Here is a 24738-nt window from a genome sequence, read left to right on the forward strand (position 1 = left end):
GACCTTACTCTTATGGAACTTACCTCTAATCTTCTGGATACATAAAGCAGTTCTTACAAGGCTTCACAGCCTGTGTATATAAAAGGTACCACTCTAGTAGTGATAATAATCACATTACCGATTCTTCTAGCTAGCAGACTGTTGTGATCCCTTTAGTCTTCTCTAGTTTTTTTTTTTTTTAATTGAAGGATAATTGCTTTACAGAATTTTGTTGTTTTCTGTCAAACTTCAACATGAAACAGCCATAGGTATACATATATTCCCTCCTTCTCATCTCCCTTCCCATCCCACCCCTCTAGGTTGATACAGAGGCCGTATTTGAGTTTCCTGGGACATACAGCAAATTCCTGTTGGATACCTATTCTACATATGGTAATGTAAATTTCTATGTTACTTTTTCCATGCATCTCACCCTCTCCTCCCCTCTCTCCATGTTCATAAGTCTGTTCTCTATGTCTGTTTCTGTTTCTCCATTGCTGCCCTATAAATAAGTTCTTCAGTACCATTCTTCTAGATTCTGTGTATATGTGTTATAATATGATATTTATCTTTTTTTTTCTGACTCACTGCACTCTGTATAGTAGGTTCTAGGTTCATCCACCTCATCATAACTGACTCAAATGCATTCCTTTTTATGGCTGAGTAATATACCATTGTGTGTAGGTACCACAACTTCTTTATCTATTCAACTGTCAATGGACATGAAGGTTGCTTCTATGTTCTAGCTATTGTAAATAGTGCTGCAATGAACAATGGGATACATGTGTCTTTTTCAATTTTAGTTTCCTCAGGGTATATGCCTAGGAGTGGGATTGCTGTGATATGATGGTTTTATTCCTAGATTTTTAAGGAATTTCCATACCGTCTTCCATAGTGGCTGTATCAATTTACAGTCCCACCAACAGTCCAAGAGCATTCCCTTGTCTCCACACCCTCTCCACCTTTCATTGTTTGTTGACTTTTTGATGACGGCCATTCTGACCGGTGTGAGGGGCTATCTCATTGTGGTTTTGATTTTCATTTCTCTAATAATGAGCAATGTTGAGCATCTTTTCATGTGTTTGTTAGCCATCTGTATGTCTTCTTTAGAGAAATGTCTGTTTAGGTCTTTTTCCCACTTTTTGATTGGGTTGTTTGTTTTTCTGGCATTGAGTGTATGAGCTGCGTGTATACTTTGGAAATTAATCCTTTGTCAGTTGTTTCATTTGCTATTATTTTCTCACATTCTGAGGGCTGTCTTTTCACCTTGCTTATAGTTTCCTTTTCTGTGCAAAAGGTTTTAAGTTTAATCAGGTCCCACTTGTTTACTTTTGTTTTTATTTCCATTACTCTAGGATGTGGGTCATAGAGGATCTTGCTTTGATTTATGTCATCGAGTGTTCTGCCTATGTTTTCCTCTAAGAGTTTTATAGTTTCTGGTCTTACATTGGGTCTTTAATCCATTTTGAGTTTATCGTTGTGTATGGTGTTAGGAAGTATTCTAATTTCATTCTTTTACATGTAGCTGTCCAGTTTTCCCAGCACCATTTATTGAGGAGGCTGTCTTTGCTCCATTGTATATTCTTGCCTCCTTTGTCAAAGATAAGGTGTCCGTAGGTGCGTGGATTTATCTCTGGGCTTTCTATTTTGTTCCATTGGTCTATATTTCTGTTTTTGTGCCAGTACCATACTGTCTTGATGACTGTAGCTTTGTAGTATAATCTAAAGTCAGGAAGGTTGACTCCTCCAGCACCATTCTTTCTCAAGACTGTGTTGGCTATTCGGGGTCTTTTGTGTTTCTATGTAATTGTGAAATTTTTTGTTCTAGTTCTTTGAGAAATATCATTGGTAATTTGATAGGGATCACATTGAATCTGTGGTTTGCATTTGGTAATATACTCATTTTCACAATATTGATCCTTCCTACCTAGGAACATGGAATATCTCTCCATCTGTTTATGTCATCTTTGATTTCTTTCATTAGTGTCTTATAATTTTCTGTGTACAGCTCTTTTGTCTCCTTAGGTAAGTTTATTCCTAGATATTTAATTCTTTTTGTTGCAATGGTGAATGGCATTGATTCCTTAATTCTCTTTCTGATTTTTCATTGTTAATATATAGAAATGCATGTGATTTCAGTGTATTGATTTTCTATCCTGCAACTTTGATAAATTCACTGATTAGCTCTAGTAATTTTCTAATACTATCTTTAGGGTTTTCTCTGTACACTATCATGTCAACCTGCAAACAGTGAGTGCTTTACTTCTTTTCTGATCTGAATTCCTTTTATTTCTTTTTCTTCTCTTATTGCTGTAGCTAGAACTTCCAAAACTATGTTGAACAATAATGGTGAAAGTGGACACCCTTGTCTTGTTCCTGATCTTAGGAGGAATGCTTTCAGTTTTTCACTGTTGAGCATAATGTTTGCTGTAGGCTTATCATATATGGCCTTTACTATGTTGAGGTAGGTTCCTTCTATGCCCATTTTTGAAAGAGTTTTAATCATATATGGGTGCCGAATTTTGTCAAAGGCTTTTTCTGCATCTATTGAGATGATCATATGATTTTTATCTTTCAATTTGTTAATATGGTGTATCACATTGATTGATTTGTGTATATTGAAGAATCTTTGCATCCCTGGAATAAACCCAGTTTGATTACAGTGTATGAGCTTTTTGATGTGTTGCTGAATTCTGTTTGCTAAAATTTTGTTGAGGATTTTTGCATCTATGTTCATCAGTGATATTGGCTTGTAGTTTTCTTTTTTTGTGTTGTCTTTGTCTGGTTTTTGGTATCAGGGTGATGGTGGCCTCATAGAATGAGTTTGGAAATGTTCCTTCCTCTGCAATTTTTTGAAAGACTTTTAGAAGGATAGGCATTAGCTCTTCTCTAAATGTTTGATAGAATTCTCCCTATGAAGCTATCTGGCCCTGGGCTTTTGTTTTTTGGGAGATTTTTGACCATGGCTTTGATTTCAGTGCTTGTAATTGGGTTGTTTATAATTTCTACCTCTTCCTGGTTCAATCTTGGAAGATTGAAGATTTTCTAAGACTCTGTCCACTTCTTCCAGGTTATCCACTTTATTTCCATATAGTAGTTCATAATAGTCTCTTGTAATCCTTTGTATTTCTGCATTGTCTGTTGTAACCTCTCCTTTTTCATTTCTAATTTTGTTGATTTGATTCTTCTCTCTTTTTTACTTGATGAATCTGGCTAAAAGCTTGTCGATTTTGTTTATCTTCTCAAAGAACCAGCTTTTAGTTTTATTAATCTTTATTATTGTTTCTTTCATTTCTTTTTCATTTATTTCTACTCGAATCTTCATGATTTCTTTCCTCCTACTAATTTTGGGGTTTTTACACAGTTGTTTTAGGTGTGAAGTTAAGTTGTCTATTTGATGTTTTTCTTGTTTCTTAAGGTAGGATTGTATTGCTATAAACTTCCCTCTTAGAATGACTTTTGCTGCATCCCATAGATTTTGAGCTCTCACGTTTTTATTGTCATTTGTTTCTAGCAATTTTTTTATTTCTTCAGTAACCTGTTGGTTATTTAGAAACATGTTTAATCTCCATCTGTTTGTGTTTCTTACAGTTCTTTTCCTTGTAATTGATATCTAGTTTCATAGTGTTGTGGTCAGAGAAGATGCTTGATATGATTTCAGTTTTCTTAAATTTGCTGAGGTTTGATGTGGTCTATGCTGGAGAATGTTCCATGTGCACTTGAGAAAAAGGTGTTTTCTTCTGCATTTGGATGGAATGTCCTGAAGGTATCAATGAGGTCCATCTCATCTAATGTATCATTTAAGACTTGTGTTTCCTTATTAATTTTCTGTTCTGATGATCTGTCCGTTGCTGTGAGTGGAGTGTTAAAGTCCCCTACTATTATTGTGTTACTGTCAATTTTTCCTTTTATGTCTGTTAGTGTTTGTCTTATGTATTGAGGTGCTCCTATGCTGGATGCATAGACGTTTACAATTGTTATGTCTTCCTTTTGGATTGATCCTTTGATCATTGTGTAGTGTCCTTCCTTATCTCTTGTAATATTCTTTATTATAAGGTCTATTTTGTCTGATATGAGGATTGCTACTCCAGCTTTCTTTTGCTTCTCATTTGCATGGAATATATTTTTCCATCCTCTTACTTTCAGTCTCCATATGTCTTTAGGTCTGAAGTGGGCTCTTGTAGACAGCATATATGTGAGTCTTATTTCTGTATCCATTCAGTCAGTCTTTATCTTTTGGTTGGAGCATTTAATCCATTTACATTTAAAGTAATTATTGATATATATCTTCCTATTGCCACTTTCTTAATTGTTTGGGGCTGATTTGGTAGATCTTTTTTCTTCTCTTGTATTTCTTCATTATATAATTCCCTTTAACATTTGTTGTAAAGCTGGTTTGGTGGTACTGAATTCTCTTTTAACTTTTGCTTGTCTGACAAACTTTTTATTTCTTCATCAATTTTGAATGAGATGCTTGCCAGGTACAGTAATCTTGGTTGTAGATTTTTCCCTTTCAGTACTTTAAATATATCCTGCCATTCCCTTCTGGCCTGCAGCGTTTCTGCTGAAAGATCAGCTGTTGAGCGTATGTGGTTTTCCCTTGTATGTTACTTGTTGCATTTTCCATGCTGCTTTTAGTATTCTTTCTTTTTGTTTAGTCTTTGTTAGTTTGATTAGCATGTGTCTTGGTGTGTTTCTTCTCAGGTTTATCCTATATGGGACTCTTTGAGCCTCTTGGACTTGATTGACTATTTCCTTTTCCATATTGGGGAAATTTTCAATGCTAATCTCTTCACAAATTTTCTCATACCCTTTCTTTTTCTCTTCTTCTTCTGGGACCCCTATAATTTGAATGTTGGTGTGTTTGATACTGTCCCAGAGGTCTCTGAGACTATCCTCAGTTCTTTTCATTCTTTTTACTTTATTCTGCTCTTCAGAAGTTATTTCCACCATTTTATCTTCCAGCTCACTGATTCGTTCTTCTGCTTCAGATATTCTTCTATTGATTCCTTCTAGAGTATTTTTAATTTCAGTAATTGTATTGTTTGTCTCTGTATATTTATTCATTAATTCTTCTGCTGCTGCTGCTGCTAAGTTGCTTCAGTTGTATCTGACTCTGTGCGAGCCCATAGACGGCAGCCCACCAGGCTTCCCCATCCCTGGGCTTCTCCAGGCAAGAACACTGGAGTGGGTTGCCATTTCCCAGGTCTTTGTTAATTGATTCTTACATTTTCTCCATTTTGTTTTCAAGGTTTTTGATCATCTTTACTATCATTATTCTGAATTCTTTTTCAGGTAATTTGCCTATTTCCTCTTCATTTATTTGGACTTCTGTGTTTCTAGTTTGTTCCTTCATTTGTGTAGTATCTCTCTGCCTTTTCATTATTTTTTTAACTTTTGTGTTTTAGGTCTCCTTTTTCCAAGCTTCAAGGTTTAACTCTTTCTTTCTTTTGGTTCCTGTCCTCCTAAGTTTGGTCCAGTGGTTTATGTAAGCTTCTTATAGGGTGAGATTTGTGCTGAGTTTTCGTTTGTTTGTTTTTCCTCTGATGAGCAAGGCTGAGTGGGGTGGTAATCCTGTCTGCTGATGATTTGGTTTGTATTTTTGTTTTGTTTGTTGTTTAGATGAGGCATTCTGCACAGGGTGCTGCTTGTGGTTGGGTGATACCAGGTCTTGTATTCAAGTGGTTTCCTTTGTGTGAGTTCTCACTATTTGATACTTCTTAGGGTTAGTTCTCTGGTAGTATAGGATCTTGGAGTCAGTGCTCCCACTCCAAAGACTCAGGGCTTGATCTCAAGTTTTGCGTGATTCTATATATTCTTTTTAACTAGTCAGATACTCCTGTCTGCTCTCACCTGGTGTTCTGCACACACTTCTGTGTCTGAAGGTGTATTTATGATGTATCTGTGGAGAGAGACATACTCCACATCCACCTACTCCTCCTCCATCTTGTTCTTTTTTCTTCTCTAGTTTTATCTGAGGAATTCCAGAAGATTTTCTGACTCACAAATTGTCATTTTCACTATCATGTGGTCCTAGCCATATTCTTTTTGGATCCATTGTTGACTCCTCCAAAGCTTTAAATTATTCACATGCCGAAACAGCATTGATTTTCCCAAATAATTTGCGGTCCAAGCAGGAAAATATCCCTATTCCCAGGTCACACTTTTCCATGTAAGCAGGAAAGTAGGTGACTTACCAACACACATCTCATAGAATCTTTCATAGTATAGTTCCTGTCTCCATATAGCTGAAGTGATAACCTTTTAACAGTAAGTAATGAAGATACTTTCACAAGAAACAAGCATATATATGTGAACAACATTAGAGATATTTAAAGTTATTCTATGTTTTGGTTACAAGTGGTCTGTTTATCTTTTAAACCTAGTATGTTAGCATGTCAGACAACTTATTTCATTTTTCTTACATAGTTTGAGAACCACTGTAGAACCAAAATCTGAAAGACTTCCCTGCATTGAGAGGATTCAGTAGAAATGTGTATGAAATTATTTGAATATAGTAGACTCTTAATAAAGTAAAATGGCCATGTATGAGATTTTATCTTAAAGTCCAAGGGGCCAGTCAGGGAGACGAATCTTTGAAGTAGAGTGCAGGCTTCTATGCCAGCCCAGCCTCCTTCATCTCCACCTAATACAATGTGAGAGCCCAAGTTGGCTCCTTCCTGCCCCTTCAGTCCCAATTCCTCAAGTAAAGTGGTGCAAAAAAATTTCTGTTGATTCATTCTAACTGTCCAAGAAAGTTCAAAACACTGCAGTAAGCAGAGACTAGGCCATAGCTAGTACCTTGTTTGTTTGTTTTTTACATACATAACGTTTTATCCTTTCTAGCTTTAGATTCGTTACCAAAAAAAAATTGGATTTTGTTCATCACTGTATCTCCAGGGATGCCTTGAAGAATGATTGTTGAGTTGAGTCCTTTTGGCCATATTATGCTCACTAAATCCAATTATCTTAAATTAATCATCACCATGTATATTTTTTATCTAACTTCTTATTACTTAGGAAAGTATATAAACTCATACATAATTCTAAAACATAAAGCTGATGACTTTTTGTTTTATGATAATTTTTCTACTCTTTAATCAAATGTATGTTGCATAGACACTGCCCTAAAAGCAGCTACTGAAAAACACTATTATGTATGAGTCCATCTGAAAGACAAACAATTATATTAGTGTAACTCACCTGATATTGGATAAGAAATGATTAAACCATTAGTTCCCAGGAGCAGCTTCTGAACTCTGCTGCTGTACTACAGAGGAAGTATTATGGTGGCTATATTTTGCACAATGAGGGGATTCATTTTTGGAGGGAACTCTTCCAAGCAAATTAGCTTTAAAATAGCATTCTCATCAGAAGTAGTAAACCTACAAGAGAACGCAGCCAGCAAAGGAAACAGACTCAGGATTCTCAGGGAAACAGAAAGCTGAAGCCTCACAGTCTTTGCAACATTTTGCAGAATATATTGGAAGGAAGTGAAACTTCCAGCAGACAGCTAAACATACAACTTTTGCATTTAAAGTAGGTACTTTGAGACTAGGCATTAAAAAGAAAAATTAGACGTGGTAAGAGTTACTCTGAGTTGGGACAAAGGAAGCTTCATTCACATGGAAGATACTCTCAACTTAAATGAAAATATTGATGTCCAGTCTGGTCACATGGTATCCTCCTCTATTTATGGAAGAAGAATTGGAGAATGGTCTCAGAAAACCAGGGTTGTATTTTAGAACATTCTATATTGTAAAAGAGGAGAAGGGGATGACAGAGGACAAGATGGTTGGATGGCATCACTGCCTCAGTGAACATGAGTTTGAGCAAGCTCTGGAAGATGATGAAGGACAGAGAAGCCTGGCATGCTGTAGTCCATGCAGTCGCAGAGTCAGACACGACTGAGCGACTGAACAACAACATATTGCAAACTACATGTGTTCCTCTTTATAGTGTTCATTTAGATCATCATATAGTATCCCTCATAAAGAATTCATTTTTCTTAATAAATCCTTTTGTTGCCTGCATAAAGCCCTAAGGTGACAAACAGCTTTGCTTATTATTATAAATATATAACAGTTAACAAACATCTCTGGTTATTATTATAAATATATAGCAGACTAGAGCTATGGAAATTTCTAGTCAATATTAGTATGGGCGGTGTTAAACAATGCCCCTTAAAGAATTCTGTCTGAATGAGGCTTCTTTCTTTCTGAATTCATTTTAGATGAATATAGGTTAAAAAAAAAAAAACTGTTTTGAATGAGTCTGAAGAAGCAGCAAATATAAAATTTTTCCAAAAAGTCAAAAAGAAAAGTTATATAAGATATAACCCAGCGGAAGTGTGCTGTGGAGAAAGAAACTCTGAAAGGGAAGCAAAATATGAGTTCCAGTCTTGGCTCATCTCTAACTAATTCTTTGGCCTTGGTTAAATTCCTCAGCCCATTGTAAATCCTTGTTTATCCCTTAAAGGTCAGAACCGACCACTATTGCGAGCAGTTTTCCCCTTGAAAGCCATACTATATACCTTTTTGGTTGTCATTGGCACCAATTCTTCCCCATTCTTAGGGCTCAGGAAGGTGCACAGATGACCCACACAGTATTGTCAGATCTGAGCTAATTCAATCAGCTGCTCCTGACTAATATCATCTTACCTTGGTCCTCCACTAAGCACCACCCCATATGAGGTTAAACGAGGGAAGATGCACTTTTAAAAATAAAACATGTTTGGCTTCATATACTACCTTTGAGCCTTTAGCTGGTCTCCTGATGCCGATTTGAAATTGTTAAAAAACAAAAAAAGTGCATTTTGAGATAGAAACACACTAGTGAGACTTTGAAAAGGACCACTATTTGAAATGATGATTCATAATTCTAAGAATATGCAATTAGTAGTGTTTCCCAAATAGGTAAACAAGTATTAGCTTAAAATATTTTTTGCTTGTACATTAAAATGCGTTCAGCTATGTGCTCTGTAAAAACAATTCTTTTTTCTAGAATAAAGACTTACTTCCCCCCCGCCCAGGTAGACCCTAGATACCAACTTATTTGGATATTTTATCTATAAAACTAAAAGTTTGGCATCTGGATATTTTAAACATGTTCATAAATATTTAAATTTAGGCTGTCAATAAAAAATTAAAAGCTTTTGACATAGAGATGTTGAAGCAATATCACATAGCTGAGGAAGAAGGGACTAAAAGGTAATCTAATGTAAATATTTTATGTTATAAATGGGAAAACCCAGGATGATAAAAAAAAAAATTCTGATGTCCTGCCTGAAGTCTTTTTATACTCAGTACCTCAAAAGTGTTGGTCTTTTGACTTATTGAACATTTTTTAAAGTTTAACATAATTACAGTTATTTCAGAGAACATTTATTTTATAACCTCAACTAACTGAAACAGATTTGAGAATCAGTAATTTAAAAAACTAGAATCAAAAGGTACAAATTTCCAATTATAAATTAAATAAGTCCTGGGAATGTAATGTACAGAATGATGACTACAGTTTATAATACTGTATTGCCTACTTGAAAGTTCCTAAGAGAGTAGATCTTATATGTTCTCATCCCAAGAAAAAAAAATTGTAACTATGAATGGTGACTGACGTTAATTAGACTATTGTGGTGATCACTTGTCAATATATGCAAATATTGATCATTATGCTTTACACTTGAAGCAAGTGTAATATGTCAACTATACATCAATTAAAAAATGTAGTGCGAAGGATCCTTAATGAACTAAAATCAGCTCATTAAATACTAACATTAAACTTCTTCACTTTATCCATAGGTGATCCCTCAGTCCCTCCCTCAAAAAATATTTACAGTTGTTTCAGGCTGTTATCGGAGAAGGCAATGGCACCCCACTCCAGTACTCTTGCCTGGAAAATCCCATGGACGGAGGAGCCTGGTAGGCTGTAGTCCATGGGATCGCTAAGAGTCAGACATGACTGAGCGACTTCACTTCACTTTTCCTGTTCATGCACTGGAGAAGGAAATGGCAATCCACTCCAGTATTCTTGCCTGGAGAATCCCAGGGATGGTGGAGCCTGGTGGGCTGCCGTCTATGGGGTCACACAGAGTCGGACACGACTGAAGCGACTTAGCAGCAGCAGGCTGTTATAATAATCTCACTTCTCATACTCTGCAATCATATTAGATTCAAAATAGCAAATACAAAAAGGTAAACTAAGCACATACTGTAAGAAAGTCATACAGTGAGTGTGCAGAAGTGATTAAAAAAGAACAGCTATTGCTCCTGCTTTCATGGAGGAAATGAGAGCATCCAAGGGTGCAAGGACAGTAACAGGATGCCTGTTAGGATAGCTGCAGGAACCTGCAGAATGACAGGATGAAAGGGAAAAGCAAATTGTAGAGAAGTAGATGCAGGATCCCAAGTAGCATCATATTCTTGGTTCTTTTAGCTTAATGTAACATTGCCCTGTATGTGTCAGGAGTTCCTAAGCACATTTTCCAAAACAATATTTTGTAGTATTTGACATTATAAAGGATGGACTAAGCTATCAAGAAAATACTCAATAAATTCTGTCCTCAATAAACTGTGGAAAATTCTGAAAGAGATGGGAATACCAGACCACCTGACCTGCCTCTTGAGAAACCTGTATGCAGGTCAGGAAGAAGCAACAGTTAGAACTGGACATGGAACAACAGACTGGTTCCAAATAGGAAAAGGAGTACATCAAGGCTGTATATTGTCACCCTGATTATTTAACTTATATGCAGAGTACATCATGAGAAACGCTGGGCTGGAGGAAGCACAAGCTGGAATCAAGATTGCCGGGAGAAATATCAATAACCTCAGATATGCAGATGACACCACCCTTATGGCAGAAAGTGAAGAAGAACTAAAGAGCTTCTCAATGAAAGTGAAAGAGGAGAGTGAAAAAGTTGGCTTAAAGCTCAACATTCAGAAAACTAAGATCATGGCATCTGGTCCCATCACTTCATGGCAGATAGATGGGGAAACAGTGGAAACAGTGTCAGACTTTATTTTTCTGGGCTCCAAGATCACTGCAGATGGTGATTGCAGCCATGAAATTAAAAGACGCTTACTCCTTGGAAGGAAAGTTATGACCAACCTAGACAGCATATTAAAAAGTGGAGACATTACTTTGACAACAAAGGTCTGTCCAGTCAAGGCTATGGTTTTTCCAGTGGTCATGTATGGATGTGAGAGTTGGACTATAAAGAAAGCTGAGCACCGAAGAATTGATGCTTTTGAACTGTGGTATTGGAGAAGACTCTTGAGAGTCCCTTGGACTGCGAGGAGATCCAAGCAGTCCATCCTAAAGGAGATCAGTCCTGGGTGTGCATTGGAAGGACTGATGTTGAAGCTGAAACTCCAATACTTTGGCCACCTGATGTGAAGAGCTGACACATTGGAAAAGACCCTGATGCTGGGAAAGATTGGGGGCAGGAGGAGAAGGGGACGATGGAGGATGAGATGGTTGGATGGCATCACCGACTTGATGGACATGGGTTTGGGTGGGCTCAGGGAATTGGTGATGGACAGGGAGGCCTGGCATGCTGCAGTTCATGGGTCGCAAAGAGTCGGACATGACTGAGCGACTGAACTGAACTGAAAAAGGCAGAAAACTGTGGGTTGTGGTAGACATCTCTTAGAAGGTTCTCGTCTTGAGCCAGGTCTGAGTCTAAGATAGAGGTTCAAGGATATTTGGTTATGTCTGAGGAATGCTAGAGGGATTTCACAATGTTAACACACTAAAAGCGATCTCTTATAATGGAGTGGAGCCCTAAGCAAAGAAAGATGTAGCCAGGTACAACACACTGACTCAACAATAAGCCTCACATGGCAACCTAGGTACCACTCTTATGTCACTTCTTTGTATATTCCATGGCTCATTGCAAATTGTATAGCCACATCTAACTTAAAGGGGTATGAAAGTACAGCACTACCTTATGCCTATAAAGAGGAGAGGCAGAAAGATTGGTAAACATCTGTACTTTGCTAGATAATTCCAAGTGTTAGTATAGTGTGGATGTGAGAGAAAGCCTCATGTGGTGGTAGGAATGCAGACTAGAACTGCTAATCTAGAGGACAGTCTGGAAGCATATACTTAAATTAAGTGTGTATATTGTCCAGCAATTCTTCTAGGTGAAAGTGAAAGTGTTAGTTGCTCGGTCATGTCTGACTCTTTGTAACCTCATGGACTGTAGCCCATCAGCTCCTCTGTCCATGGGATTCTGCAGGCAAGAATACTGAGTGAGTTGCCATTCCCTTCTCTAGGGGATCTTCTTGGCCCTGGGATTGAGCCCTGGTCTCCTGTACTACAGGCAAATTCTTTACTATCTAAGCCACTAGGAAGCTGGTGCAAATAAATCCTCACACAGGACCACAAGGGAATATGATCCCTCCTGTAAAGCAGTGTTAGTTGAGATGGTGATGAGTTGGCTACAATCTGTGTATCTGTCACTGGCAGTGGATAGGCAAAATTCTGTGTTTACACATTCTGGGGTACCATGCAACAGTCAGAAACAACAGACTAGATGTACATACAGCAAACATGAAAGCATAGTGACAAGGAAAAAAAAAAATAGTTGGACGATATGGTCCAAAATGACATTTGTTCAAAATAACAATATACATTTCAAAGACATAGTTACAAGATCAAAAGAATGTACATTAAATACATTAGAATTATTAACTGTGAAGAGGGAATGGAAGTGAGTAATGGAGATGAAGGCATATATATAGAAATGAATAAATTTGAGGAGGACTTTGTGATGGAGGTGATTAAATCAGTGGCCTGGAATTAAGATGCAACAAAACAAAATAAACAAGCAAAATAAATAAAACTTGAAGAAGTTATTTCAACTAAACCATATAGAAATCTCAACACAAATATCATTATTTTAGGGTTCCCCTCTCTGTTGCAGGGCTTTGGCACAATGAATGTTCAGGCAACCATCAGTGAGGCCCTGGAAGAGCAGTAGTAAAGATTTTAATACTCAAAAACACCAGAATGGAATAACCAGTGGGATCCACCCCCACTCCCACCCCACCCCCAAGCAGGGACTGGAGCTAAGGAAAGGGGAGAAGGCAAAGCCCATTTTGGGCTATAGGGGTAATGGCGTAGTGGTGTAACCATCTGGCAAAAATGTTGGAGTCCAGTGGTGCAGGGTCAGGGGACAACCAGTGAAGAAGCAGTCCCAGGGGCAGGAGATAGGGCACTTTCCAATAGAGTTCAAGGAGGGGTGCAGCATCCACTAGAGCAGCATCAAAACTATGTTAAATGTTTCTGGGGATACCTAGAATTTAATGCCAAAAACTACAGAATGGGTGGTTAGAACTCTAGGACATCAGCAGAAGGGAATAAAGAAGTCTGTAAAACTCAGATATCTCATTGTCTTGGGTAAATTTAGACTATAAGTAGTTAATACAAAAATATTGGTGTAAAAGGAATATATTTAAAGTAGCCAAAAAAATCCCCTCACATAAAATTTCTCATTTTATGACAACATTCTGACAATAAATTCAATTGGTTAAATGTTTCAATTAATTGATCCCAACCTTTTCAATGAGATGGGAAAGTGTGACTATTACAAGGCAAACTAACAGTCAGCATGTTGGAGGTTACACTGATGTTCTCTTTTCCTGAGAACATAAATATATGCAAACTGAACATCTGTCTCCAGATAGCTCTTCAGAAAGGAAAGAGGTAGAGACAGCATCAGGAAACTTTGTTAGGAAAAAAGAAACACAGAGATTGGATTAATCCATTCTGTATGTCAAAGGTAATTAAGAAAGAATCTCAAAATCACACTGAGGCTGACATCTTCAGTGACACGAAGAATAGGTCCATTATTAACACTAAGATGGAATAAAGAAGAAAGGATGCTTGGAGAAAAATAATATAATTTCAGCTTTTGAAAAAAAAAAAGTACTCAGGCTCAGAATATCCGTAAATTGAGAAGATAATTGAAAACACAGGGAGAAATGTCAAAGGGGAAAGGTATTACTTGGAAATGGTGAGCTCAATTCCTTGGATACTTTCTGCTGCCACGGATCCTGATACTGAAAGTTGGGGGATAATGTCTCCAACTTGCCAAATATGTAATTACATGTGTGATTAAATATATAATATACCCATCTACAAATTCAGTATTATAGGCTTAATGTATATATGAAGAGTAGTAGAATGATGGAAGGAAAATGAGAAATGGAACAGAAGACAAAAGGATTTCACCATAAGTCAACTATTAGAGGTCCTTTGGCAAAGAGCTTTGCCTCTGACCTTCAATATAAAATGGAAATAATGACACTATATTAGAGTTACTAATTACTCTAAGGAAATCATATGTTTTAAGATTTTTTTCCTTCAGTCAAAATATGAGACAAAACATTACTTACTGATATCATTCATAGTATTTCTTTTCCTATAAACTGTATTTAGTGAGATGGACAAATTCTAGGATTGTCTATAGCAAAGCCCAAGAGCATTCAATAAATCAAATCCTAGATAATATACTATAACTGATGTTGCCTATAACAGTTACCAAACATTGATCCTGTTAAAGAGACTAGAAAGAAGAGAAAGGAAAAGTCAGGAAAAGTGTTTGCACCAGACATCCATAGGCAAATCACAGATGAAATGTCCTAATTCTTGAGCCAGAATATAATTATACAAGGGACCTATAAATATATATATTTTTAAATCTGAGAAGTATTTAATTTTTGACTTTTCACATGAAACTTTAAAATCATATTAACACTTAAAGTTGAAAATTTACATTTCAACAGATCCTGGATATGAAGGAAAGCATCATATTTTAAAAATGTATATGTTTGCTAAAGTTGCACTTTTTTTTAAACAGACCATATGTTAGGCAATATGTTCCAAGATGAAAATCAGTAGAACAAGTGGTCTTGATAACCGCTAACAACAGAATTAATTGCGAGGACAATCCAGCAGATTGTAGAGAAATTTACAGTAATAATAATATAAATAAGAACAAATGACAGAACTTCATTAAAGCTAATTGAATTGGTTACCATATTAATTATACATTTCAGAGAAAACAGGTATGAATGAAATACCTTGATCCATAGCATTAACCCATTGCAGTCCACATACGTGAAATTCTCATTGTGACCCACAAAAGATCCCATTGGGTCTCATCTCTGTACTTTGCTAATTGTCATCACACATCAGTATCACCTTTTCTCTCTTAACTCCAGCCATAATGGCCTACACTCAGTCTCTTTGTGTAGTATACTCTTTTTGTATTCCAGAAATTTTGAGCACTCTGTCTGGCATGATCTTCCTCCCATGCTTTATCTCACTAACTCTGACTTATTCTCGTTTTATCTCAGTCACTTCTTTATTGAAACTATCCACATTCCTCCAAATTTGGCTGGATCCTCCTCTTCTCTCATGGTGTTCCATGTGTTTCTTGCTAGCACTTATTTTTATGCTTAATAATGCCTGTTTCTCCTACAAAGTAATAAATTCTTTAAGAATAAGTCCACATATATTTTTTTCATTATTTTATCTCTAATACCTATTGACAGACTTGCATTTAATAGGCAATCTGTAAATATTTATTAAGTAAAGAACTAACTATTTAGTCTCTAAATGGCAGAGACCCCATACGATTCTCAACTTACATGTAAATTTATTCATCCATTCCTTCAGGTAAATCCAGATGCTAAAAATCATTGTATAATATTTCTTTTCATGATCGTGTTAAACTTGCTGTATGAAATCCATGGTAGAAGGGAAATGACACAGTTTATGTTCCAATAACACTTTCACTCAGTGTGTAGAATACATAAGGACAGGCTGCTCCCTTTTCTGTTTATACTTACTTCCCACCTTGCTTACCTGTGATGGGAAAGTATTCTTGTACATAAGCTGAGGATAAAGTTGTCCTGATATTTCAGCTTCACTTTTATTTTTGTTCGTGTATGGCATATGTGCATGGACATGCATTTGTATATGAGACACATTAGATAGATAGATACATACATATATAGAAAAATCATCTGTGATAAGCTCTTGCAATGATTTCCAAAAAGCAATTTGTACTTTCATTTGTGTGAAACTCAGAAATTCTCATAGCAGTCAGCACATAAGAACTAATCAATACCTGGCTTCCCTCTGAAGATCTGCTCCTGAGTTTTATAACCCTGTGGAGCCATTGTGCTCAGACTCAAGTAAGATGCCCAATTCAATGGGCAAGCTCTATTTTTCAAGCCATATCAGCCATGCTGGTACAAGAGCTCCTTCAGAGAAAGGAGTGATAATAATATAGCTCCAGCACTGTGTTTCATAGTGGTGAATCATTAGGAATATTTAGATCTGTGAAGTTTTAAAAAAATGTCATGAATGAAGCAGAGCTGAGAAACTCTTCAGTTGAGCCCAATCCCTTATGGTTTGAAAAGAAATACGGGAAAGAGCATGGTGAAGCAGTATCTACTTAAGAGTCAAGATCTAATTGAATCCCACTGTCAATTTCTTAATAGCTGCATGACTTTAAGTATCAATACATTTTTGACCTCTCTGAGCTTTACTTGCCTTTATGTGTTAAATGGCAAATATAGAAATGACCTCATGGAGTTCTTAAAAGACTCAGTAGTGCCTACCAATATACATTTACCTATGCTGCTGCTGCTGCTGCTGCTGCTGCTGCTGCTGCTAAGTCGCTTCAGTCGTGTCCGACTCTGTGCGACCCCATAGACGGCAGCCCACCAGGCTCTGCCATCCCTGGAATTCTCCAGGCAAGAATACTGGAGTGGGGTTGCCATTTCCTTCTCCAGTGCATGAACAGGAAAAGTGAAAGTGAAGTCGCTCAGTCATGTCTAACTCTTAGCGACCCCATGGACTACAGCCTACCAGGCTCCTCCATCCATGGGATTTTCCAGGCAAGAGTACTGGAGTGGGGTGCCATTGCCTTCTCCGACATTTACCTATAGTTTTCATTTAAACTTCCTGTAAAGTTGTATTAATATCCCCAGCTTACAGTGAAGTTCAAAGGTGTCAAAGCCACACAACTAATAACTATCAGAGCAAACAGTATTGACTGTGATCTTTAGGGGCCTCTATCACATCTATGAGAGTCTGTTTTGCTGTTGTACAGATGTTGAAGCTTCAGACCAATTTACAGCAACCCTCGATCAAGAAATGATTCTCAGTGGTCTCTGACCTTGACCTTCTTGCCTTAATTGTCGCACCACTGTGGTTGTTTGCCATGGGAAGTGCCATGTGATTCCTTATTTACCAGGGCCAAGTTCAGTTTCTCCAAACATGAGGTATGTAGAACAGGGACTCTCTCTCTGAATATGGATGTGGTAACAGTCATCATAATCGCCCTTCTACCTGTATGTTGGATAAATTGTAGAATTTTTTTTAATTTACATAAAATGGATGTACTGTCCTTTAGATTTTGAGCTTATCATATTTAAAAGTGCTCGATGAGATGGGCATGTACACACTGATGTTTTTTAAATGGATAACTAACAAAGCCCTACTGTATAGCACATAGAAATCTGCTCAATGTTATGTGGTGGCCTAGATGAGAGGGGAGTTTGGGGGAGAATGTATGGCTGAGTACGTTCACTGTTCACCTGAAACTATCACAACATTGTTTGTTAATCGGGTATACCCCAGCCACTTCACTTTCACTTTTCACTTTCATGCATTGGAGAAGGAAATGGCAACCCACTCCAGTGTTCTTGCCTGGAGAATCCCAGGGACAGGGAAGCCTGATGGGCTGCTGTCTATGGGGTCGCACAGAGTTGGACACAACTGAAATGACTTAGCAGCAGCAGCAGCAATACAAAATAAAAAGTTTTTTAAAAAAGTGCTTGAGGTCTAGGCACACCTCTTCACCATACCTGCTTGCCTACACATTCATTCACTCTGGCCTAGCAAAGACACTGTATGTGACAGATATAGAACAGAGTGAGAGAACAGTAATTCAGGTTACCTCTGTGGGAAAATAAAAATGTAAAGTTCTGAATATGTAGAAAATATTCAGAGCATGTATCAAACATATAAGGAAGAGGCAGGTGGCCTGTGTATATGAACAACTACTTGTAAGTCTTGGTTCCATCACGTATTAGTTGTTTCATTTTGTCCAGGTACAAAACATCAGCCTGCTTCCTTACTGTGAAATATCCATAATGATACCTTCCTAGCCCATCTTTCCGGAGAAGGCAATGGCACCCCACTCCAGTATTATTGCTTGGAGAATCGCAGGGACGGGGGAGCCTGGTGGGCTGCCGTCTATGGGGTCTCACAGAGTTGGACACAACTGAAGCGACTTAGCAGCAGCAGCAGCAGCAGCAGCAGCCTGTCTTTCTAACTGTATTAATAGTAAAGTTCAAATGAAATAGCATGAGACAGTGGGAAAGGATATAATTCCCATATTATTGTTTTGATTTTATGCCATATTATTGGTTTTGATTTATGTTTTGATTTTAAGCTCTTTTGTTTTAGGCAATATTTTCCAAAACATGTTTGGGAGAACACAAGGAAAGTTAAAAAAAGCAATGGAAGCTATACTTATAACGGGTTTTGTGTTCAAATATGTTTGGAGATTCTGGGTTAAATAAAGTTAACCCCTCATTTCATAACTTCTCAGAACTTCTGATGGACTAAGGGAAATCTCCAGAAGGAGAAAATGTGATTCAGTACATTCTCAAGTTTATTTAACCTCATACCTTTTATCTTTCACAATTAGTATTATTTCACAATTAGTATTATTCTAATACATATTTTGGGAAACACCTCTAATGTTGAAGTTTGGATTTTCAGATGAAAGCTTTTCGGTATTTTATAAGAGCTGCCACATACTGAGTATATTTTATGTGCCAAGAACTGAACTAAATGTTTTACATCTTATAACATGAATTAATGGCTTAAGAATCATTTGAATTGCATTTCTTATGCCCCTCTTAAAAGTGCATGAAATGAAACTGAGAGAAGTTAAGTAACTTAACCAAACTAATGAATCCCAAGGCCAAGATTCAAATTCAAACCAAAGTCCATGGCCTTGTTCACTGCTGAGCATTTGCTTAAATGACTGGATAGGTGAATCATGTGATCATATGTGAGATTTATTTTTCTCATTTTCGTGAATATATAATTGACATACATCACTGTATAAAGTGTATAGCATGATGGTTTCACTTGCATATATTACAAAAGTATTACTGCAGTATGTTTAGTTAGCACCCATCAACTCATACAGACACAACAAACTATGGTTTACTTGTAGTTTGTTTCCTTCTGGTACTCTGCACAGAAACGCTTTGACAAGATATCTACATATTAGTCACACTGCTTCTGCTTTAGTGGAAAAGCCTCTGCCAGGCTGAAGACTTTTGTCATTGATCCTTTTACCATCCAGGACACGTGCTGAATAATGAGGCTCTGCCAATGATCCCTTAGCAGTTCCTAAAGTTTATGTTTTCCTAATTGAAGTATTCCAAAAATCAGGGATGATAACAATTTAAAGTTCTCAGCTTATTCTGGAATGTTCCAAGTAATTAGAAAATGGTTCTGACAATAATGACATTTTTAATGAGGACTTTTTTTTTCCTATATTGTATTTTTAAAGTATTCAAATTAACATGCACATACACAGGTCCTTTCACATTTTCTGTCCTACTCATCTTCCAGGAGTACTTTGTTGCAGCAGTCCTAGGATATTAATACAATAACCCTGTCAAGACTTGCTTGATTAGGTGGATCCGTATTAAATGCTACTTTTTAAATCAAAAGAAGTCAAATAATGGCCATTTCATAAGGTTAGCTGATGCATATCAGCTATATAGTAGACATTTCTGTGGCTTGTTATCTACAAAAGAGGATTTACAATTTGAGGAGAGAAAGAAGTTTAGCAAACTTTTAAATCATAATACTATAGTCTTTCTTACATGAGGGCATGAGGAGAATGTAAAAACATGTTCCACTATATTACTGTATACATTGTTTTGTAAGTATCTAACTTTCAGCACCACAGAAATGCATCAATATAACTTCGTATTACTTAGAGATTTATTTTTGAGCTACTTACTTGACCAATTCCATATGAAGTAAATAATCTTTACATTTTTCTGGATCTGACATCATGATTTATTTTTCTGATTATTGGTCTTCTTCCTTCACCCAATGAACCTGAAATTCTCTTAGTATGTTTTTAAAATCTGCAAATGTCTTTACTTATGGATATCTAGTATACTGAATTGTTTATTAATAACTGTGTAATATACAAAATGACATTGCATAGTATACTGAGTGCTAGATATGTAATTTGCCAAGAATAAAGCCTTCAAGATGTAGCTACCATAGAAACTGATTTCAAAGGCAGAATGAGCAAGGTTTATACAGACCATCTTGTCATGGGTCCAGACATCTTACTGCTCCCAGTAGTGATGCAATGACAGTTTGAAATAGCATTCACATTAACTGGGTGCAAATTAAAGTGGACTTTGAATAAACGAAAGTAATTGGGGCATTCATTCATTAATATTTATTATTTCCTGATAAAAACGTGGAATATCTAGGCCATTTTCCCAAGATTTGCTGAAATACTATTTAAAAAGTGACATATCCTTTAAAAGCTATTACAAAGACTAACCAAACTTAACATTAAAGACATTTTCTTTGTTTTATCTAATTCCCACCAGCTGTAATTTAAGCTTCTTTTAGTCAGTCTGTTCTTTCTCATCTTTTAATTGGTGTTCACAGAGGATATTCTTAACATGGATTTCTGAGGAACCAAAGTCCCACTCAAGAAAGTTTGAAGGCCTGAATGTTAAAGGAAAACTCCAAAGGAACAGTGAAAATAGCAAGATTGCAATTATATTAGAAGATTATAAGATAGAAGAAAGAACAAATCGTAAAAATCTGATGGAAGAATCATGACATTCTTGAACTTTGCATAGAATGTTGTCTATTTTTATGTATCTCTTCTCCATGACATCTTACCAAAGGGGACAATTTAAAATTTTGTGCCTATGGTTAAAATTTGAAAAATTCTTCCTTCAAATACAATCTAAACAATGTTGTTTTTTTTTTAAAGGCTCTTTGGAAACGGAAGTGAATGAGATTCTATAGCTTGCCAGGGAAAGAGTTACTTTCTGGTGTCTTCAGCACTCTTAAGATTTTTTTTTTTTTTTGTATGTCTCATATTGTACTTCCTAAATCTAGTTGGAATTTGGACAAGTATTGAAATCTTCAGAGATCAAGGAATTAAACAAAACAGGGATTAAGGGTTTTGATCATACAACGGCAGAATTGACCTATTATCTTTACAAATGTTTTGGGAATTAGAATTTTTAAAGAACAAATGCTCTTCAGAGCATTATGGAAAGATGCATTGACTGAGTTTGAAAATATACCTCTTTATTGTGAGCATCTAGAAAAACTATGATTGAACAATTCTAAATAATCCTCCTCTAAAGATTAAAGAAAAACAAATTTAAAGTTATTTAATCAGCAAGACCCATTCTAAAACAGAAAATGACCCTTATAGGTTTCAAAGCATTTACACATTACTTTAAAAATATAATTTGGCACAAATAGCATTATTAATACGTAAAATTAAGTCTCCAGTTCTCCTTTAAAACTCTTTTAATAGAACAGAACAAAGCAAAACATGACCCCTCTCAACCAACTGTGACTTTAACTAACTTCTTTTTCTAAAGCTGCAGTTTAGAAAGAAAGGCTATAGAAATATTGCTTTGATGGAATTTTGGACACTAGGCTAAGTACAAATGGTGATATTTTAGTATTTAAAGATAAACATAACGGAAATTTTGATGCTCAGTATATATCAAAGATGAGTTACCTTAAGGTACTCAGACTTTTTTCCAATTTTGTACTTTCATAACATGTTTAAAGATTAGATTTAAAATATATTCATTTGAGAACTGACTATAAATTTCTGAATAAATTTTATAATCTTTCCCAGTAAAATTATGTGTGGGAATGATTTGGACTTGGAAATCCAAAATGAATTATCCTAGTCTAACCTGACACTTTAGAGGTGATTAAACTGAGGCTCCATCATTGACAAATCTGAGAATGTGACACCAAGGTCTTGCCTCTCCGCCTAGTACTTTTTCCCCTCTCACACACTGCCTCCACCTACAATAAATATTAAAGAAAGTATTAATTTAACTTGACTCCCCTTTTCTTAACTGCTCTAAAACTTCAAAAGGGTAAGCTTTTTGTTTCCTTAACACCTCTCTCCTTGCCCAGTAGATATGAGCCAAGAAGAAAATGTCATAATGCATGCTCATGAGAGAAGCATGCTATGGATCAAATGTGAATAAAATGTGCATTGTTTCTTTTCAGGATTTGAGCTCAAGACAAAACTCAGTAAGGCACTAATCTGCTTTTAACTCTTTATTCATTACAGCGATATACTAAAATAATAAAGGTCAAAATGGTGACATTCCCATGAAAAGCTCCTCAATGGGATGCACTAAATTGACATTTAAAAGCTAGAAAAATATGAAATTGTTACGTGGGAAACTGTAATATTTAAACAATGCTTTTAGGAAACTCTAGATAGGAAATAAATCAAGGTAACCAACTTAGTAGAGGACCTTGGAAATTACTTAGTGGCTATAACTATTCCATTGTAATTAGTAAGTCTTTTCTATTGCAATTAGACATTTGTCAGTCGTCATGATGCCGATACAAATATTACCCTGTCTCCTCTGGTCTTATTACCTATCTGATCAAGTAACAATGGCTTATATATACAAAAAGTTTTAAGAAAGAGAGATATGGGGTATTACTCACTTGTTTTTAATATTTCACTCTCAAAGAATAAAATGGAAAATCAACTATGTCTTTGTTTGGAGAAGATGAGCAGGGAATGATTGGAGCCCTTAACATTTGGCTTTTTTATTTTCTTCTAATTTTTTTCATGAGATGGCTATAATTGTAGGAAATTGAAAATAAAATGGCACAGAACTTTAGAGTTTTCCGATTGATAAATGCATTTTAAGCTGGAGAACTTTCTCCCAAAGAAAATCTTAAGCATAGCTCTGATATACTACAAAGGTAAGTGTTGAACTTTTATCTCTAAAATGGATTGGGAGAGATCAGAGCCCAGAAAAATCTAACTTCTGCCTCGGTCCAGCATTGGCACCTTTGCAGAATCCCAGGGCTGTACAGAATGCATCTTTAAAAGTGTGGGTGAGAATCATACAAAAGAATAAGCAAATAAGTGAAGGACACAGTCTACAAGTGTCACTTCTTTGAGAGGCTAATAAAAATTGTTTATGCTAGAGAAACAAGTCCTTAGGAAACCTGATGCATAGAGATAGAAATTTGAGCTCAAATGGCTTAGAGCTTTTGACTAAACCTAGAAATGAAAATGAACTTAAAAGAAACATTCTAAATGAATTAGTACATATCATGGTACATTAAATTTAGAAAGAATGATTAATGAGAATAGGAATCATTAGTTACTTTAATAGTTGTTCAATAAGATGTTCCTCTGGTAATCAAATAATATAGATCTTTTGGAAAATTATTTGTTTTGAATTTTCTGTGTCTGGAAATAATTGGACAGGACAAAAAAAAAGCCCAAGTTCTTAATATTGGCAAATATTTTGCAAATACTTTGTAACTGTAGGCCAATAAAAGGCCAAGCTATAAAACTAAAAATAATATGTGTCAATGAAGAAGCAATCTTAATATCTATATTGAATCATTGATTGGAATATACAGTCCTTCCTCATTAAAAAGAGAATGAATGTCTTTTCCACATTAGGAATGAGTTATATTAATCGGGGTTTCCCAGATAGCACTAGTGGCAAAGAACCTGCATGCCAATGCAGGAGACACTAGAGACCCAGGTTCAGTCCCAGGGTCGGGAACATCCTCTGGAGAAGGGAATGGCAACCCACTCCAGTATTCTTGCCTGGAAAATCTCGTGGACAGCAAAACCTGTCAGGCTACCATCCATGTGGTTGCAGAATCAGACATGACTGAGCAGAAGCAGCAGTACTACTGGCTGACACCTCATGGTCATGCCACTTCATGTATTAATGGAAATTATTAGTGTACTTATTAGATTTGATGAGAATATTGGTATATTATTAACCATGTGTTTAGGTCTTAGAAAGATCTTCGTTATGTTACTTTTCTCCAAAAAATAAAATGGTGGAAGAGAAGCTATGTTCTCTAGTATCCATTCCCCGTTTTTCTGAGTTTTAAAAACTTTAATTTGGTGAGTAGGACACATGTCCATTTAACTAAAGACTGTATTTTCTATTCTCCCTTGCAGTCAGCAACTGTGTTTGGGGTAATGGGGGGAACTGAAAAAATTATGTGCAATTTCTAGATTATTTCCTTGAAGATAAAGTTGCTGTCCCAATACATCCTTATTTCTCTTATTCTTGGCCAAGAGCAGCCCCTAGAGCAGATCTTAGACCCAAATATGGAAGCCATATTTTGATGATGGTATAGCCACCTGATCAATCAGAGTTCTTGGAGATCGCACTCTTTATCATAAGAGAGAATATTCTTCTGTCTAATTCAAGATCTTGTATTTTGAGGTTTCTTTGTAATAAATCTTCAGCCTATGCCTTAGCTAATAAAGAAATTGGTGTCATAAGAAGTGCACTGCCATACAAAAAAATATGTAGCATTGTTTTAGCCATTGAATTGCAGACTACAAGGATGCAAATCTTGCAGCTTGGAAAGCTAATGACCTTTGTGATGGCATGGCAGCCTATT

The 24738-nt window shown here is 36.3% G+C and overlaps 1 long non-coding RNA gene across 1 annotated transcript; it reads left to right on the forward strand.

Moving 5' to 3' along the window:
* The first annotated feature begins 298 nt into the window (after positions 1-298).
* LOC145545026 (uncharacterized) lies at positions 299-23766 on the forward strand. Its single transcript, XR_014081800.1, has 2 exons — positions 299-372; positions 20728-23766. It is a non-coding gene; the product is annotated as an uncharacterized LOC145545026 (long non-coding RNA).
* The last annotated feature ends 972 nt before the right edge of the window (positions 23767-24738 follow it).

The sequence above is a fragment of the Giraffa tippelskirchi genome, chromosome 4, assembly GCF_054371585.1.
Source record: "Giraffa tippelskirchi isolate mGirTip1 chromosome 4, T2T-mGirTip1v1.2.pri, whole genome shotgun sequence".
NCBI lineage: Eukaryota > Metazoa > Chordata > Mammalia > Artiodactyla > Giraffidae > Giraffa > Giraffa tippelskirchi.